The sequence below is a fragment of the Siniperca chuatsi genome, linkage group LG13, assembly GCF_020085105.1.
Source record: "Siniperca chuatsi isolate FFG_IHB_CAS linkage group LG13, ASM2008510v1, whole genome shotgun sequence".
NCBI classification, from domain to species: domain Eukaryota; kingdom Metazoa; phylum Chordata; class Actinopteri; order Centrarchiformes; family Sinipercidae; genus Siniperca; species Siniperca chuatsi.
Window position 1 is genome coordinate 26624907 of NC_058054.1, and position 20690 is coordinate 26645596.

General features: G+C 43.0%; 1 long non-coding RNA gene and 1 pseudogene across 1 annotated transcript; one reads left to right on the forward strand and one right to left on the reverse strand.

Moving 5' to 3' along the window:
- Positions 1-5170: 5170 nt before the first annotated feature.
- Positions 5171-8665, reverse strand: LOC122886727 (annotated as a pseudogene).
- A 1388-nt stretch (positions 8666-10053) lies between these two features.
- LOC122886449 lies at positions 10054-10862 on the forward strand. The gene is made up of 3 exons (XR_006380353.1): positions 10054-10453; positions 10544-10595; positions 10723-10862. It is a non-coding gene; the product is annotated as an uncharacterized LOC122886449 (long non-coding RNA).
- The last annotated feature ends 9828 nt before the right edge of the window (positions 10863-20690 follow it).

Genomic DNA, 20690 nt, shown 5'->3' on the forward strand with positions numbered 1-20690 from the left:
CAGCAGTCCAGAGAGCTCACAGCGTTCATGGCAAAAATGGCAAAATGGTGTAACCCTCTAGAGGCTTGTGGATCAGGTACTGTGTGATGTGTATACCTTGAGCATATTGTCATCTATATTGCTACATGGGAAGAGCATCTGGAACAATCCCTTAATGTGTGCCTTTGTCAAGACAGAAATATGGTACCTGGGCTTTGTCATTGGCAGTAGCATAATCAAGACCCAGGCCACTGACTACTGTCATTGCAACAGACTATGAAGCAGTGAATTTACGTACAATAGTAAAATCAATGACTAGGTAACATCAACACAAGTGCATTATTTACTGAAGTTGTGAAATAACATGACACTGGCTTTGTCCAAGCCATCAAACCTCATAAACATTTCTCAGTACATGTATAGCTTGTGCTTTTTTAGTGTTTGCCTGCATTCTACCATACAGATGGATTTAACAATAATTGTTTAATTAAAAGCATTTGTGGGAGGGGTACTAGACAGTGCATCACCCGGGGACTCCGTTGTTCTACTGGGGGACTTCAACGCCCACGTGGGCAACGACAGTGACACCTGGAGAGGGGTAATCGGAAGGAACGGCCCCCCTGATCTGAACCCGAGCGGTGTTCAGTTGTTGGACTTCTGTGCTAGTTACAGTTTGTCCATAACTAACACCATGTTCAAGCACAAGGGTGTCCATCAGTGCACGTGGCACCAGGACACTTAGGGCGGAGGTCGATGATCGACTTTGTTGTCGTATCATCTGACCTCCGCCGCGTGTCTTGGACACTCGGGTGAAGAGAGGGGCGGAGCTGTCAACCGATCACCACCTGGTGGTGAGTTGGATCCGCTGGCGGGGAGGAAGCCGGACAGACTTGGCAGGCCCAAGCGTATCGTGAGGGTCTGCTGGGAGCGTCTGGCGGAGCCCTCTGTCAGCAGGGTCTACAACTCACACCTCCGGGAGAGCTTCTCCCAGATCCCGGGAGGTTGGGGACATTGAGTCCGAGTGGACCATGTTTTCCACCTCCATTGTCGGCGCGGCGGCTCGTAGCTGTGGTCGCAAGGTTTCTGGTGCCTGTCGCGGCGGCAATCCCCGAACACGGTGGTGGACGCCGGAAGTAAGGGATGCCGTCAGGCTGAAGAAGGAGTCCTATCGGGCCTTGTTGGCTCGTGGGACTCCCGAGGCAGCTGACAGGTACCGGCAGGCTAAGCGTGCTGCAGCCCGTGCGGTCACAGAGGCAAAAACTCAGGACTGGGAGAGGTTCGGAGAGGCCATGGAGGAGGACTATCGGTCGGCCTCAAAGAAATTCTGGCAAACCGTCCGACGGCTCAGGAGGGGGAAGCAGTGCTTCACCAACACCTTATGCGGTGCGGGTGGAGAGCTGTTGACCTCGACTGGGGATGTTGTCGGACGGTGGAAGGAATACTTTGAGGATCTCCTCAATCCCGCTGTCACGTCTTCCGAAGAGGAAGCGGAGGCTGGGGACCGGAGGCGGACTCATCCATCACCCTGGCCGAAGTCACTGAGGTTGTTGGCAAGCTCCTTGGTGGCAAGGCTTCGGGGGTGGATGAGATCCGTCCTGAGTATCTTAAGTCTCTGGATGTTGTGGGACTGTCTTGGCTGACACGTCTCTGCAACATCGCGTGGCGGTCTGGGACAGTGCCTCTGGACTGGCAGACCGGGGTGGTGGTCCCTCTGTATAAGAAGGGGACCGGAGGGTGTGTTCCAATCACAGAGGATCACACTTCTCAGCCTCCCGGTAAGGTCTATTCCAGGGTACTGGAGAGGAGAATTCGTCCGATAGTCGAACCTCGGATTCAGGAGGAGCAGAGTGGTTTTCGTCCCGGTCGTGGAACACTGGACCAGCTCTATACTCTCCATCGGGTGCTCGAGGGTTCATGGGAGTTTGCCCAACCAGTCCACATGTGCTTTGTGGATCTGGAGAAGGCATTCGACCGTGTGCCCCGGGCGCTTTGTGGGGAGTGCTCTGGGAGTATGGGGTCCGGGGCCCTTTGCTAAGGGCTGTCCGGTCCCTGTATAACCGGAGCAGGAGCTGTGTTCGCATTGCCGGCAGTAAGTCAGACCTGTTCCCGGTGCATGTTGGACTCCGCCAGGGCTGCCCTTTGTCACCGGTTCTGTTCATAATTTATATGGACAGAATTTCTAGGCGCAGTCAGGGGCCGGAGGGTGTCCGGTTTGGGAACCACAGGATCTCATCTCTGCTGTTTGCAGATGATGTCGTTCTGATGGCTTCTTCAAACCAGGACCTGCAGCATGCACTGGGACGGTTTGCAGCCGAGTGTGAAGCAGCTGGGATGAGAATCAGCTCTTCCAAATCTGAGGCCATGGTTCTTGACCGGAAAAAGGTGGTTTGCTCTCTTCGCGTGGGTGGGGAGTCCTTGCCCCAAGTGGAGGAGTTTAAGTATCTCGGGTCTTGTTCACGAGTGAGGGACGGATGGAGCGTGAGATTGACAGGCGGATCGGTGCAGCGTCTGCAGTGATGCGGGCGCTGTATCGGACCGTTGTGGTGAAGAAGGAGCTGAGTCGAAAGACAAAGCTCTCGATTTACGGTCAATCTACGCTCCTGCCCTCACCTATGGTCATGAGCTTTGGGTAGTGACCGAAAGGACAAGATCGCGGATACAAGCGGCCGAAATGGGCTTCCTCCGCCGAGTGGCTGGGCGCTCCCTTAGAGATAGGGTGAGGAGCTCAGTCACACGGGGGGAGCTCGGAGTAGAGCCGCTGCTCCTCCACGTCGAGAGGAGCCAGCTGAGGTGGCTAGGGCATCTGATCCGGATGCCTCCTGGACGCCTCCCTCGGGAGGTGTTCTGGGCATGTCCCACCGAGGCGGCCCCGGGGAAGACCCAGGACACGCTGGAGGGACTATGTCTCTCGGCTGGCCTGGGAACGCCTCGGGATCCCCCCGGAGGAGCTGGAGGAAGTGTCTGGGGCGAAGGAAGTCTGGGAGTCCCTGCTTAGACTGCTGCCCCCGCGACCCGGCCCCGGATAAGCGGAAGAAGATGGATGGATGGATGGATGGCATTTGTGCTACAAATATTTTAACCTCTGCTGCCTAGAGTGCTGTGCTGCCCAGTGTTGCCTAAATGTTTGGTTTTATTTAAATTAATTGAATGAACAAATTAATGTAATCTAACAAACTGTCATATTTGAGATGTGTGACACTCACTGGAGCAGATTCTATTTTTATTTCAAAGACAATATATCCTTGTATGTTTCTCAAACCAGAGGTGACAGCTCAAACATTGCACCAGCAAACAAAAAGTGAATCAGCCAAGGACTCCATTGAAATCAGTCCCTTTGAACTCTGATGCCTGATGTTATTTTGCAAGGACAAAATTATTCAGGAATTTCCAAATCTCTGTCACTCTATTCACTTCCAATTTAATGCAATCAGCAAAGCCAAGCATATCCATGCTTTCATCCTTTTGATCAGAAGGAAAAACAATTTACACATTTTCATTTCAGAGGCAGTGTGAAATGAAGACAGAATAAAGGAGTCAGTAGAAAGGGCACAAGACAGAGAGAGATGGGAAACAGTGGGGTGTAAGCGAATGGATGAAAAGCACTGAGCAAATTTCATTAAAGTGATCCGTCATAAATGTACCCAGCATGCACCACACACACACACACACACACACACACACTCACATACACAGAATCATCAGAATCATATGACTCAAAGAGCCACTCCGTAGCTCCTATAAGCTGTGGAGCACAACTGAATTTAGTCCACAGATTAAACATAAGCTTCAAACCTGGGGGGGGGCATGGTCAAAGGGCTCCCTCTTACAGGTGAGCTCTCATAGGTAAATACAGACTATTTACCTATCAGAGATTCTGGGAAGAGGAGAAAACAAGAAGACTTTGGAACAAACAAGAGCAAGAGAACACCAGCAAAGGGTGCTTATAACATACAGGGTTTGATATATGGGACAAATTGAATGCGACTCTCAGTCTGACTGCACAAACCAAGTGTTAGAACTGTCTATGATGTCCCTTATACTGCTGTCATAACCCCTTTTTAAAAAGAGATCCTGCAATACTGCCATAAAGAAGACCCATCATTACGGCGGCTCTGCTTTTTTAAACTGAACCAAACAACAACGGCATAATGCTGCCCCAGCGTGTGATTTTAGATAGCATGTTGGTGTTGGAGCCAAAGAGGCATAACACAACAGCGTCGGCATCTACTGTGACAACTGTGTGTCCCGTCCTGCCGGCTCCCCCATTACACAGACATTGATTTGGCTCTGTTACTACCTCTGCTGACGGTTTAACAACAATGCCCCACAATTCCATTTTCGTACATTTTATACAGAACGGTGAAGCGCTGCCTTCAACAGATTGTATAAAGGGGGCTATAGTGACGCATCCACCCATCCTCTGCCTCCAATTCTTCCTCATCTCATGCTGTCTGCAATTCAGCAGCATATTGCGTCTGTTATGTGCTTATATACTGACTTTTTCCTGTCCTTCCAGACCCTGTTATACCTCACCTATCCAGCCTGCTGAGTTTCCAGCTCCCACTGACCACCTGACCTTCTCACCTGCATCCTCAGCTGCTTTCCAGTTTTATCTAATTTCAAATTTGTCTCAAAATGATTGACTTCTGTTAAAAAATGGTTTCGCGTGGTTTGGTACACCTTACTATCGCCTTGGCATCTATGTCCACTGTATCATCCAGCCGCTAAATTCTAACACACGGGCACACAAAATTGGATTTTAGGGTATGCACTGCATGCAATTTGAAAGTGTAAAGTCGTGTTGTTTGTACACAGATTGAAGAGACCGGGTTGAAAATAACATATCACATAGAGAAGTCGTTTTTATTCTATTTATTTATTTATATAGAGCGAATTCACAACAGAAGTTATCTCATTGCACTTTTCCTATAGAGCAGGTTTAGACCGTACTCTTTATATTATTTACAAAGACCAAACAAATCCCACCATGAGCAAGCACTTGGTGACAGGAACACAGGGGCAGCAGGTGGCCCACAGTCACCAATCCAGACTCTGCAGCTCCAGAGGCAGAAATACCTGCTGAAAGCGACAGAAGGAGAGAGGAGAGAGAGGAGAAAGCACAAAACTATGGGAGAGAGAAGATGTTGAGTTAGTAACATGCATTAATGGGGTAAAAATGCATACAGATGGAAAGGGAGAGGAGGAGAGAAGAGCTCAGTGCATCATGGGAAGTCTCCCAGCAGTCTTGGTCTATAGCAGCATAACTAAGGGATGGTTAAGGGCTTACCAAAGCCAGCCCTAAGAGAAAGGACTTAATGCTACTCTTAAATGTGGAGATGATGTCTGCTTCCCAAACCCAAACTGGGACCTGATTCCACAGGAGAGGAGCTTGATAAGGCTCTGGTTCCCAATCTACTTTTGGAGACTCTAGGAACCACAAATAACCCTGCATTCTGGGAGCGCAGTATTCTAATGGGGTAATAAGGTATTATGAGCTCTTTAAGATACGATGGTATAATGATTACGCCTAATCATTAAGTGTTGTAGTCAGCCACCTATTCTCCCCATCCCTTGTGTTTCTTGTGTGTTCCCGGTTCGTCTTTGGATATGTGTGTGTGTGTGTGTGTGTGTGTGTGTGTGTGTGTGTATCTTCTGTGTATATCTTCTCCACGAATCCCCGCCTGCTGCTGATCACCAGCACACCTATCTCCTATCAACTCATCAGTCTCCACAGCTTATATGCCAGGCTCTCCCACTACACCAACACCAGATCGTCCCCGTACATTGTACAACCACTACGGCAAGGCTCCTCAAACTTATTAAGCTAAGTACCTTTTTGCAAGTGTGTTTTTGCCTCGTGTTTGATCCTGTTTTCTGCTCTGACTGAAGGATTATGCTGTGCTGGTGATCACAGCTCCTGTCGTTGCCTGGATTCCTGTTAGCCTGTCTGCCTGCCTCTCCAGCCACCTTCACCTCGCCTGTCTTCAACAGTTCCACTTTGCCTGTCTACCACCACTCCACCACGGAGCCAGACCCTTGACATCTTACCTGCTCCATGATCTTGGTTCCGCTGACGGTCAGTCTCCACACACCACAATCAGCGCTACACCACGGCCAGCCAGATCCACGCGGTACCACCTCACCCTGCCTCACGGACCAGCCTGCCTGTCCAGACCCACACGGCGGCTAGACCCAGTCAGCGGGGTGACAGCTGCTCCAGGCTCCAAGTCGGAACCACTGCTACTCTCCAAGTTCGACGCCGAAGGCTTCGCTCTGAACTACTACACCCCTTCCTACTATTCCTGCTAACGAATAAATAAAGTGTGAATTGGGTTATAAAGACTATTGGTGTGTTCTGCATTTGTGGGTTCGAAGATCGTCTATTCTGTATTTTACAGGGAGCAAGTGCAGAGAAGCTAATATTTGAGGAAATATGATCTCTTTTCCTAGTTTCTGTCAGTACATGTGCCGCAGCAGTCTGGATCAGCTGGGGAGTCTTAAGGGACTTATTCGGGCAGCCTGATAATAAGGAATTGCAATAATCCAGCTTAGAAGTAACAAATGCATGGACTAGTTTTTTTAGCATGATTTTGAGACAAGATGTGCCTGATTTTTGCAATGTTTGAAAGAAGGCAGTCCTTGAAGTTTGTTTCATGTTGGAGTTAAAGGATAAATCCTGATCAAAAATAAATCCGAGGTTCCTTATGGTGGTGCTGGAGGCCAGGGCAATGCCATTTAGAATAACTATCTTTAGATAATGTTTGGGGCCAAGTTACAATAACTTCAGTTTTGTCTGAGTTTAACATCAGAAAATTGCAGGTCATCCAGGTTTTTGTCCTTAAGGCATGCTTGAAGTTTAGCTAACTGAAACAGACGCACAGAACCTTGTGGAACTCCGATATCTTTGGTGTGCACAGAGGAATCACTGTTAACATGTAAAAACTGAGATCGATCTGATAGGATTTAAACCGGCCTAGTGCGGTTCCTTTAATGTCAGTTAAATGTTCCACTCTCAGTAATAGGATGTGATGGTCATTGGTGTTGAATGCAACACTAAGATCTAACAAGACAAGTACAGAGACAAGTCCATTGTCCGATCCAATTAAAAGGTCATTTGTAATTTTCACTAGTGCTCTCTCTGTGCTGTGATGCACTCTAAATCCTGACTGAAAATCCTCAAATAAATTATTGTTATTTAGAACGTCACACAACTGATTGGTGACTGCTTTCTCAAGGCTCTTAGAGAGAAAGGGAAGCTTAGATATAGATTGATAGTTGGTTAAAACCCCTGGATCAAGAGTGGGATTTTTAAGAAGAGGTTTAATTACACCTATATTAAAAGACTGTGGGACATAGCGTGTTAGTAATGACAGATTGATCATATCCAGTAAATAAGTGCTAAGGGTAAAACGTCTTTAAGCAGCCTAGTTTGAATGGGGTCTAAGAGACAGGTTGATGGCTTAGATGACGAAATCGTTGAAGTTACTTGAAGAAGGTCGATAGGCGAAAAGTGGTGTCAGGTTTTATAACCGTTTCTAAGGTTCCTGTGTTTGAAGATAAATCGGTACCGGTTGAGGGCAGGACGTGATGAATTTTTTTCTCTAATAGTTAAAGTTTTATCATTGAAGAAGCTCACGAAGTCGTTATTACTGAGGGCTTTAGGAATACATGGCTCAATAGAGCTGTGACTCTCTGGCTACAGTGCTGAAAACAAAAACCTGGTGTTATTTTTATTTTCCTCTATTGATGATGAGTAGTAGGCTGCTCTGGCATTACGGAGGGCTTTCTTATATGTTTCAAGACTATCTTACCAGGCTAAACGAGTTTCTTCCAGATTGTTGGAGCACCATTTCCTTTCAGGTTTTTGCAATGCTTGCTTTAATTTGCGGGTTTGGGGGTTATACCATGGAGCTAACCTTCTTTGTTTTATTATCTTCTTTTTTAGAGGGGCGATAGAATCGAGTGTTGTTTGCAGTGAGCCTGTAGCACCATCAACAAGATGGTCAATTTAGGAGTGGCTGAAATTTGCATAGGAGTCCTCTCTTATATTGAGACATAGCATTGAATTAAATACAGATGGAATCGCTTCCTTAAATTTAGCTACAGCAATATTTGATAGACATCTAGAGTAGGAGTTTTTGCCTAATGGCGTGTAGTCCAGTCATAGGAGTTCCGAAGTTATTAAATAATGGTCCGATAATGAATGATTCTGTGGAAAAACTATTAAATGTTCAATTTCAATGCCGTATACCAGAACAAGGTCGAAGGTGTGGTTAAAACAGTGAGTGTACACTCATGTACACTCTGACAAAAGCCAATCGAATCTAATAATGAGATTAAAGCAGTACTAAGGCTATCATTTTCAACGTCCACATGAATACTGAAATCAACTACACTAATCATTTTATCTGTTTTAAGGACTAAACTTCTGAGAATTCAGATAAAAATAAAAAAATAAAATTTCAGAATAAGGACCAGGAGTGCAGTACACTAAAGACTAAGAACAAGGCTTTCGAATGAGTTATAATTGTCAGGGATACTCAGGGAGGCTCCACTACTCACTAATGATCCACACCTGCTCCCAATCATACTCCTGCTCCACATTAGCTCCCAATCACAGTCAGCATAAAAGCCCTGCACTCACCTCAGTATGTGTCCGACCTTTTTCGAATTTAGGACTCTCCATGCCACGGCTATCTCCCTGCTCCAGCGTTTCCCCTGCCTGCCTCCAGTGATCTCCCTCCTACAAACTTCCCTCTCTCCATACCCACTATATCTGGCTGTCATTCAATAAAGAACATTCTGGTCCATCTCGGTGTCCCCTGCCTGTCTGTTCCATAAAAATAATGTAGTTTAGGTTCATTAATAGGCTTGAGTCGAAGATGGCTGCAACTCCAACTCCTCGGCCGGTGCCTCGAGGAATGTGAGTATTAATATGACTGGGCGGAGTGGATTCATTTTGGCTAACATATTCTTCACCCAGCCAGGTTTCAGTAAGACAAAATAAGTCAATATGATACTCTGATATTAAATCATTCACTAGTACAGCTTTAGATGACATATATCTGATGTTTAAAAGTCCACATTTAATTCTCCTATTTTGTTGTGCTATTTCAGCGTTTTTGTTTAGGCTTTTAAACTTAAAATGTCCAAAAAAATTGTATAACAAATTCCCAGAGCCCAACAAACTGAAAATGTTCCACAAAAAAAATTGTGACCTTTCATGGTACAAGTACATCTTTATCAGAACTTATCTTGAATGAATGAATGAATTTACTCTTCCTCATCATTATTAGTGAGATTTCTTTGATTCTGAGCCATTTTGTTCTTGTTTTTCTGAAGCTTTTACTTTCACTGTGTTTAACATGCATGTGTTTAATGCAGTTTTTCATTCTGATACGTAATACCTTTTGTAGAAATTAGCAGAGCTTATCGTCCTATTAATGAAACTACAGCAGAATCATTACCATGGGTAAGTTTGAATAAGTTTGCATAGAGTCCTGACGTCAGATGATGTTATGATGTTATATGACATTTTTTGAGGCTGTGGTGGTCAATATTTTACAGACTTAAGCCTAACTTTAAGCATGACCCTCACAAAATACACTGTCAACAGTTTTCGTAGGAATTTTTTCTTCTGTTCTGTTTCTTCTGTCACTGTTCACTGACAGTGTGTTTTGTGGATTTTTCAGAGGAAGTGGGACATTGTTTCTGGAAAGAGTTGTTGCTGTTGCTGAAAATGTTCAATGTCATTTTTAAATACTATGAGCACTACAAACAAAATTACATTCGCCGCCATTATATTGGGGTGAAGGCAGAAACTAATATCTTAAAATCTGTAAAATAAACTTAAACTATCTGTAAGGATAGATACCACTCAATGTTGTGTAATTTGGGTGAACTGACATTTTAAAGCAAAATTGAAATTTAACCCATCTAATGCCCAAACATCAAGGGTTCTCCCCCAATCACTCCACTGGACTACAAAACCAGTGGTAAACCATGTCTCCCATTCTTTAGATGTAATGGGGTAGAGTTTATCCTTGTCAAGGGTGCCCCTCTGTGCCTTTTGTCTGAAAAAGATGTAGGATTCAGGGTCGTAGACCTCAAGGTCTGTTTCTACACGGTAGGTCTCTCCAGACACAGATCCATCCCAGTATGCTGTGTACACACCTTTCGAGTTACTTAGCTCTTTACAAATTTTGTTTCTGGAATGATCCCAGTCTCTGGCAAAAAAAAAAAAAGTGTGTGGCGTAGTTCCACTTCTCTTGTGTAAAGAGATACTGCTTCTTGGTCAAACAAGTATCCCGTCAAACAGGTCAAACAAGTATCCCGATACCCTGAAGTGTTCCACATCACAGAATGTTAATTCTGCGTATCTGTGACTGTGCCCTTACAGTCACACTTGTTTTACTGCCCTGTTCCAGATAAGGCTGTTTACACTCAGGAGTGGACGTGTCATTTGGAACTCATGGTCAGTCAGCAGAATCAAAGTAGTTATGGGCCAAAATCGTGGGAACAAGCATGCAAATTGTGTTTGTTTTTGTTTTTTTTGTTTGACCAGTTCGAGGAGAAGCAGTAGAACAGGCAGACAGCGGCGTTTCATCTAGCTCTTGGTAAGAGTTGATGACAGTAAGGGGATTGATTTTGTGGTCAACCTGTTATCGAATATAGAATATATTAATAGAATAAGGAATATAGTTATTTTTGATAGCAGTTTAATGCTTGTTAACATCATTTCAGAAGGTTTTGACATCCTAACTTAAGATTGCTCAGACCTGCGACTGCACTGATGTGCATGGATCTAAAGGCATCATCAAGTTTGCAGACGATACTACGGTGATTGGTCTCATCAGCAACAACGACGAGACTGCCTAAAGGGAGGAGGTCCAGCACCTGGCCACATGGTGCTCAGACAATAACTTGCTCCTTAACACCTCCAAGACAAAGGAGCTCATCGTGGACTTCAGGAAGGAGAGAAGAGGCACACATGACCCCATCCACATTAACGGGATGGCTGTTGAGCGTGTCTCCAGCTTCAAGTTCCTGGGGACCCATATTTTGGAGAACCTGTCCTGGACCACCAACACCTCCTGCCTGGTCAAGAAGGCTCACCAGCGCCTCTTCTTCCTGAGGACACTGAAGAAGAACCAACTGTCCTGAGCTATCCTGGTGAACTTCTATCGCTGCAAAGTAGAGAGCATCCTATCCAACTGTGTCACAGTCTGGTATGGGAACTGCTCTGCTGCGCAAGGCACTGGAGCGGGTGGTGAAAACTGTCCAGCATATCACAGGGACTCAATTTCCAGCCATTGAGGACACCCAGAGGAAATGCTGTCTGTGTTGAGCCCGCAGCATTCTTAAGGACTCCTCTCACCCCGCCCACCCCTCTAATCTAATCTAATACCATCAAAGAGGCATCTGTTAGCTTTTTAGCCGGGCTAGCTAACTGAATGGATAGCTAAGATAGCTACCATAAACTCAACCCAACTCTCAGTGTGTGCAGCATATAAAGCTGTTATTAGAAATCAATTACAACGAACATTACCAACAACTCTTTTTATCCACAATTATTGCTTCTTAGTGTTAGCTGGTCACAGGAATGTAGCCAGTATTGTTAAGGCTAACTGCTAACGTTTGTTTCAAGCAGTACCATTTGACAGCCAAATCTGTTCGGTTTTAGGATTAGGTCAGCTTTTATTGTCACCCCACGGCAGACACGTCTGTAAGGAAGAACCAAGCTGCTAGCAGTGCTCCGGACAGTGAGATCGACTCATACACTATCCCATGGTTTAACTTGACATCCTGGGATAGTGGGATAGGCAACCCTGCCCCCGCGTCATATTTTAGTATGAAACCTCCTCCTTTTCTGATCTGCTCCCGTTTGCCCTGTTAAATTTCTGCTCCTGAATTATGCTGTTAATACAAACTCAATACTTCCTGTATCTGTTTCAAGTCAAAAGCCCTCTAGCAGTGAACAGAATTCCTTCATTTCCTAACAAGGCTTTTACTGTGAAACATTGGCAGTGCCGTGTTGTGATAAATTCAGTGACTTGCACGGTTTCCTACTTCAAATGTAGGTATTGCCATCTTGTGGCACTTATATTACTACAAAATACAATTTGGCTGGGACATTAAAGCTAGAGTGCAGGACTTATACATATAAATGAATGTCCGTTACATTCAAGCCCTTGCCAAACGAGTTCACACAATGCTTATTAAGCCTATCATCGCCTGGTAAATCTCTCTGTATTTAGCAGTGTACAAAATTTTTTAATCTGATGTCTCTGGCGACATTCCCACACTGGCGTACTGGTAATGATGCATTCTACACCAACCAGCAATGATTGGTTTGGTTTTGACTTGATTTGATTTAGTTTGCCAGAGTGGAAGCGATCCACCATTGCTGTAAAAAAAGAAAAAAGAGAGAATGTTTGTTATTGTTTGTTATGATTGTATAGTTTGTGTTAATATGCTTGCATGCAGTTGCGCCAGTAAAGCCACTTGAATTTAAATTGAACTGAGTTGACACAATTCTCTCTCCACATGGCTCTGGAGCAACCGTAGTGATGGAGTAGGCTACAGCAACTAGGAGTAAAACCTAAACAAGAAGTGTCCAAGAAAAGTGTCTGATGTTCCAGATAAAAAAGAAACTTGGCGTGCAGAGGAAGAATTACTATCAAAAAAGAAAGACATTGATGGCGAGGACAAACAGGGATAACCATTGGTGTAGCTTTAGCTTTTCCTTGTTGGAGAGCACTGAGAGAAGGGACTGGGGGCAGACACAGATGTCGCGTTATTGCTCTTGGACAGGTTGGTAAAATATTTGGAATAGGCTGTGTAGCTATTACATTTACTCTGCCTAAATAATGGATTATTGTGTTGGAACTGTGGAAATTTCTCTGTATTTTTCCTGAACACGAGCTTGGGGCAAGCTCACTGTAGGCATACACATAAGCACGTGTCAACGTGTTTGTGTAATTACTCTCACTGCCAGAAGGTGGAGACAAAAGTTATGCACTCCAGCTTTAACAGACATACACCCGAAATAGGACAATAACACTTTAGATGAATAATCTAGAACAACAAAGTGTTGAAAATAGCATGATTATATTGTTGATTATATTTATTAAATTAAAATGATGGAAATGTACATTTTGCTTACTTGGCATGCACATTATATGACAGGCACAAGGAGTTTATCCACCCTTGTAGATGCTTTGTTGTTTTTCCCCCAGCCTGTATTTGGGATCTGCCTTTAATTGTTTGTGGGGACCAAGCTCCTGGCCATTATTTGAGACTTTTATTCAAGAAAATACGGTATTATGATACATGCATACAGTGCCACAGCAGACCTGGGATCAGACCGCTAGCCTCTTTGAAGTTTGAGAAGGAGAGTGCACTGAAAAGACTACTATGTAGATAAATTAATTAATAAATAAATGTAGCATGATCACAGTTTCCATATGTAAGTATGGATTTTTTTCTCCCATAATGTACCCAAGCAAGAGTGAAAAGTATGCTGCATTAAAACTACTCCAACTAATTATTTATTAATTAATTACAAGAACTATGGCTGTTGTAAAGCAGTATGTGGTGGAATTGTGTGGCTGTAGTTTTCCCATCATCGTTTACACTGTACATGTCAGTCAAAAATCTGTATTATACAACAAGTAGTTCTGACCAAGCAATCTGATTGGTCAACTAGACATTTAGAATGTGCTCAAATCAGCATGACAGCACACCATGCTCATCACTAATAATATTACTCCGCCAGGTGTGTGCCTCCATTGTTTGCAGTAAGCCGCAGAGCAAACTGTTTTGTGACTGCAATGAAAGTGTTGTTTTTGAAAGGTTAAATGCCAACAAATATGGACTGAAGCAGAATATTTCATTATATAAAAACATTTTGTGAATTTTGGAAATGATTACATCTATCTTTTTTTAATCAATTTTGACTTTTGGACTTTACAACGCTCTGGAGTTAATGGAAATGTTCGGATCATGTGGAAACTCTGTTCAGCCTCGATGTTACTCTCTGGAATCTTCCATCAGCTGTGCCGGTGAGTCAGTGACACAGCGCTACTAGCTTAAAAATATGTGTGGTATTTATTCAGTTTGGAAAATCCCACGATCTCTAGAAAGCATTAGCTCAAGTTGGCTGGCTAACTCAACAGGGACTAGAAATCGTCTCTGTTACTAGGTCATTATTAACGGTCGACCTACTTGCTGGAGTGGTAAACTAGATTTTGATACATAGGATTCTACTGACATGATTGTTTTCCAGTTATTAGTGTTGGGCATCGCATCGCCTCGCCTCGTCTCACCACGTGTGAGAGACAAAGACAGGCCTACCTGGAAAAGCTGAATCCTTCACTAAGAGGCTTGACTGATTAATTCACACCTAGGTATAAGACTAACGCAAGATCCCAGTGGAGGCCAATGCGAGATCTCAGTTGAATCTAAACACTGGACTCCTATTGAACGAGACGTGAAATACAGCGCATGAAATCTCTGTGCACAGCTGTGACAACATCTTTAAAGCCTAGTGCCACACACTGCCTCGTCGTCTTTTTCACTGTAACCCCCATTACGACAGGAAGGAACATCACATGAACTTCTATTTTCCTAGGAGAGTCTTAACTCACTGGACGAGCAGAAGACTGTTTTGTGTTTGCTGAATATACTTTTGGATCCTGATCGTTTATTCCCCATAATGATCCCATACCTGCAGAGGGAAGAGACACGGACTGACCTTTTTCTTCAGATGGAGCAAGACCGCCGCTGAGCCTCTCTCTCCCCACCAACGTCAACCACTGCTTCCCTTTGCTGCCACTCGAAGGAACAGTTTCGCCATTGGAGCAGCCAATGGTGTGGACCCGGCTCCATCAGTATCTGAGCTTGAGAGGACTTCCCCTGGATAACCCAAACGTACTGACACATACAATCGCTAACCAAGAGCAATTTTCAAGTAAGAGGCTTGTGTCTGGGCGATAGGGAGATAGGTTTTATAACTGTGTTATTTCATCTAAGCTTCATTGTTGTGAATTGTGCTTTGTTTATTTTGGAGTAATGGACCGCCGTGTCCTGAATGCGGTGTGTTTTTCTTTGTCTTAGCGCGTTCCTTTTTCAGACCAAAGTCCAGTAACACGGCTGGTTAATGGTGTTTGCTGCCAGGTTACTGTGTGATAAAGGGGCAGCTGTTGTGCTTTACCATGGCATTTGATTCCTTGTGCCTTACTCTCTGTGCTTCCTTACTCTTTCATCTCCACTAACCCACACGCCTTTACACGTATATATATACACACACGCACACATCTCAAACGACCCCGATACTGTCAGAGCATAGCTAGCTAAGCTGCCAGCTATTTTGAGGACAGTTAGAGCTTGTCCTCCTTTTCGGCTCTGTCCCTTTGTTTGAGTTTTGCGGGTCTGCCCATCATGTTGGCTCTGTGCATGACGAAGACCCATGTGGTCACGTCCACTATCTTCCTCACAGCCCCTACCAACCCCACCCCACCCCCCCACCCCCAATTGTCCCACACACTCGGACACACATATTATATGCTTGCTGATTGTTGTATACTTATTGTGTTTAGACTAGATGCTGGTGGCTGTTGACTTAAGTTATTAATTGTTTATCAGTGCTAAGGTTAAGGCTAACACTACTGTATCTTTTAAAGAACAGTTGCCTGTGGTTATTGTGTGTACGTGTTGTGATAACAGTAGGTTGCAACAGTCAGTGCTCAGATCTCACCCTTCACTGTCCCCCAATTAATGTAAGATAGTACCTTAAATATCAGCATTTTTAGGTGGACAGCCACCTTTGAGACTGTTTTTCACATTTGGTTATTGGTCCCTGATTCCAGGGTAGTGCCCCATAATTATTAATCCATATTAATAATTTTAATAATATTAATACATGTATTAATACATATATTAATATTCATAAATATCTCTAATATTTTTGCTAATAAACAAACCTGCCCTACCTGAATCCCAACATTAGTCATACCCGATGTGTGATTCCAGGGAAACGGAGATAACGATAGCAAAAAGTAATTTTTGATACCAATTTGCCCCACAATATGAAAACATTTTGATTATCTCTTTAATTTGTTGGTAACTGTTGTATAATCGTAATATTAAACTCGATGGTGAGCTTTGACATCATTATTGGCACAACAGTGATGCTGTCAGGACTGAGGTGCTTGCACCAAGATGTCTGTTTTACATTTAAAAATCTTGCTCAACAGCATTTAATGACCAAGCTATATTTCAACGTGTGTAAATATTTCAACATCACTGAAATTATACAGGAAAGTCCTGTGTTTGTTTGACCCACCCATCCTCCCCAACCACCTCCTTACATGGACTTTGTCGCTCTTTATACTATATCACCTGACACAATAAGTCCAGCCTGGTATTGCCATATCACCTGTACACAAAAATGGACTTTTCACTGCATGCAATTTGAAAGTCTAAAGTTGTGCTACTTGTACGTAGATTGAAGAGAACGGGCTGACAAAATAATCCTCATCCACTGGCCCAGTTTTGGTCCAGATGTGAAAACCAGATCCATACCAGTATTGGCCCATTGTGCCAAAGGAAACAACAGATGACCCAGATCCAGCCCAGAGCCTCCATAAAATCTGGAGATGATTTTTGCTATCTTAGGAGTTTCCCCATTGGCCGTTGCTCTTTCAAAATGAATAGGAGCTTAGATTCCTGAATTACGTCCTCAGCAGGCTTTTACAGCGAGGCGCGGACAGGTCTCGATCTCAGGTCTCAGTTTTGTTTATGATTGCGCGAGACACCATGGTGCGGGCCTCCGTAGATGGCGCATAGCTACGAGTGTGCACAGAGGTGTTTATGCGCAATGCGTTATCCACTACAGTATTCTCCAAAACTCCAGGGGGTGTACAAACAAGACATTCTGTGAAGAAGCAAGAAGTCAATGAGTGTTACCAGAAGAACGCAATAGACTTGTAAATTCATATCTGTTCATGGACATACTTTACTGCCATTAAACAATCCCTGTAAAGAAAGAAATCAAGTATTTGGAACAGCTAAACTAAGGTTGAATATCCTGTAAACAATTTGATTCTGCTGGGAAAATATTTACTCAAATGTAGATTTTTAAGGTCTTCTCCTGTTTTTGAAGCATTTAAAAACAAATTGGCCGGCTTTTTAAAATACTTTAGACATAGTAATAGTAAAAATGAATTAATTACTTTACTCCTTAATTTAAATTATTTGCTTTAATCAGTATTTGTGACATACTCATGTTCTCAGTTCTATTGTAATTGCAGTAGTAACTTATGTCATCAAGGAAGCATATACGGGACTATATTGATAATGATAATGTAAACTTGAAAATGAAAATGTAATTCCACAATAGCATTCTAATTTTCCACATATGTATGTGTTATTTGAGTAAAAATGGAAATGAAATAGTCCTATGTATACAGGCATTCTATGAACATATTAAAATGAAAATGGAAAAGCTGTTTGACATTTAATTTTTGACGACTTGTCATTTAAGTCGTACCACGCTGTACAGTGGCACGGCCCCCAGAAACGCTGCAGCGCCTATTGTTTTTCAAACCTTAAATTCTTAATTCATTTGTAGTCTGATAAACAGTGAATTCATCAAATTCAGAGCCCCATATCGCTACTTTAACCAAAATCAGTGAATACAGTTATAAGGTGTTTTTGTACAGTAATCCGCCTTCTCGCTTTTCTGCCACAAGTGGACTCCACACATGAGCAAAGCAGCAGATGTTCAAGCAAGTGATGTCCTAACTTAAGACCCACTTTGATGAGAGCACTGACAGATTACATTTTCATGTTCATGTTTCATGACCCCAAAAGAGTATGGTGGCATGTAAATGTAAATGCAATAGACTGAGGGCACTGTTTTGCTTATTGGATTTGAATATTGTCCACTATACAGTAGGTTAAGTCTTTTTAAAAAAATGAAATGTTAAATGCAGTTTTCATTTTCAAACTGTTAGAAAATTGCATTTCATTTTGACTTAAATATTGCTTGCATAAATGGAAAATCAAGTTACACTGTTTATATTTCATTTCATCATATTTCATATTGTCCACTGTACAGCGGGTTACAACTTTGAAAATTGAATGTCAAACAGCTTTTCCATTTTCATTTTAATATAGTCATAGTCAACTATATTAATAGAGTTTGTGAAATGAAAATTAGATTATTTAATTTTTACTCAAATAACACATACATATACTCTCTCTCTCTCTCTCAAAACCTAACATGGCAACGGCGGATGGCCGCCCACCATTGAGTCTGGTTCTGCTTGAGGTTTCTGCCTCTTAAAGGAAGTTTTTTCTTGCCAATGTCGCCAAACGCTTGCTCATGGTGGGATTTGTTGGGTCTCTGTAATTAATATTATAAAGAGTACGGTCTAGACTCTATAGGAAAAGTGCAATGAGATAACTTCTGTTATGAATTGACGCTATATAAATTGAATTGAACATATGTGGAAAATTATGATGCTATTGTGGAATTACATTTTAATTTTCAAGTTTACATTATCATGTTCTACAGATGCCTGTTTGAAATAAACAATTTTTTGAATTGGCCCATCTTGAAATGAAAAACCCTGCATGCGCAGTGGGCACCTAGACTCAAAAATTGGGAGGTGCACCACAACGACTTGCGAAAACGACATGCTCGACACAAGAAGCGCGATGACATTACTTTTGGCACACACCCTCACATCGGGGACACTGCTTTGAGCATAAACAAAGCTTTACAGTGAGGCGCAGACAGTTCTCAATTACATTTTCAGGAGCACATTGACCATACACAGTCCAGCCATATATTAGGTTATGACGCAGTCTTGTTTTTTCTTACATTCTCTCTTTTCTACTTGCTCTCATTCTTTCATCTACAGCAAATCTCATGCTGTGTTTTTGTTCATCTTCTTCTGCCTTCTCACTCTCTCTTCCATCCCCCCTACCTACACCAAATATGCTGCTATACTTTTAATCTTGCTCCTTTCTCTTCCTTTCTTCCTCACTCCTCATCCCTCTTCTGTCTGTGTTGCTACCTCCACACATCGCCCTGCTGTCATCTCCTATGGGCTGCAGTCCAAACCAACAGGGAGAAAGATCAAAGCCTCCCGTTGCTCTTAGAGTTCACCAAGATCAAAGGGTGGATATATAGGCAGACTCTCTCTCACACACATACTGGATAAATCCCATCACACATCTATACAGGAACACTGATAGTGTTGACCTAAGTTAATAAAAAAAAACATTTAACAGTTAAATTTCCATTTGTGTGTATGTGTGTGTTTGATAAGTTATTGATTACACAAGCTGATGGGAAACTCTTTTCTTTTTATGATGTATTTTAATGCATGTTTCATCTTTTTCCTCCTGGTTTGGACCAACCAATTCCCCTTACACTGCAGTTATCACTAGCGACTCGCTCTGTTAGCCTGGAGAGAGTACACAGCCATGTGACTCCTCTGATATGCCATCAAATTGCCTCACTTATAGTGTTTAATTTCTAAAGTCGGCTCTTAAATAAATTAAATTTTCTATAGATGAGAAACAGTAATTGTGACATTCATTGTAGATTATGTGTCATGAAGGTAGCAGCATTTAATTTTTTTTAGCAGGACTTGGATTCAAATTTTTCTCGCAACCTGTAGCCTTAATAGCCAACATTATAGCCTGCTAGCTCAATTTGTGTGAGAGGCAATTTTTTAACAGTAATAAATTATTTTTTCCTGAGGACAGCAGAAAAAGCAGTGAACATAACACTGACATATTGTATCACCTTATAAAGATGTTATGGCTAACATGTTAGGAAACAGTTGACTATTCACGCATCCGTCAGACACAGAGCAACATTAGCATTTATTTGGAGACGTGTTTGTGTCCATTTGTCACATATACACTACAATAACGCTTAGGACTGGCACGCCACAAGGATGCTGTCTGAGTGCCCTACTCTCCAGCCTATTTACACACAACTTTGTTGCCAAATATGACAACAATAATATCATAAAATTTGCTGATGACACCACAGTGATTGGACTGATAAGCGACAGTGATGAGAGGGCCTATAGGAGCAAAATGGAAGACCTAGCCCTACGGTGTCATGACAACAATCTCTCTCTTAATGTCAAATGGACTGCATTTTATATAGCCAGGAACCTTCCGATTACTAGACGACCGCTCTACCTCCTGAGCCATGCCACCCCATAAGTCAATATGACAAAGAAATCATTGTTGACTTTAGGAAGACCAGAGGGAATTATAAATACTCAGGTCATCTGTCAAATTTGTTGGCAGTTTTTAATTTCTAGGCACAAACATCACAGGCACACTCACATGGTCCCTCAACACCAAGGACATCCTCAAGAAGGCACAGCAGAGGCTGTACTTCCTGAGGTGCCTTAAGAGCTTCGGTACGGGGACTGAAACTCTTGTGAACTTCTACCAATGTACCATCGAGGGTGTGCTGGCAGGCTGCATCACATTGTGATTTTGCAGCCTGACTGCACAAGACTGTAAAAAACTAAAAATGACCATAAAGACAGTAGCTAAAATCATTGGCACAGAATTACCACAACTCCAGGACATTTACAACACTTGCTTCAAAAAGAAAGCCCATATCATTAAGGACACCAGCCATCCTGCTCACGGACTGTTCTTGCTCCTTC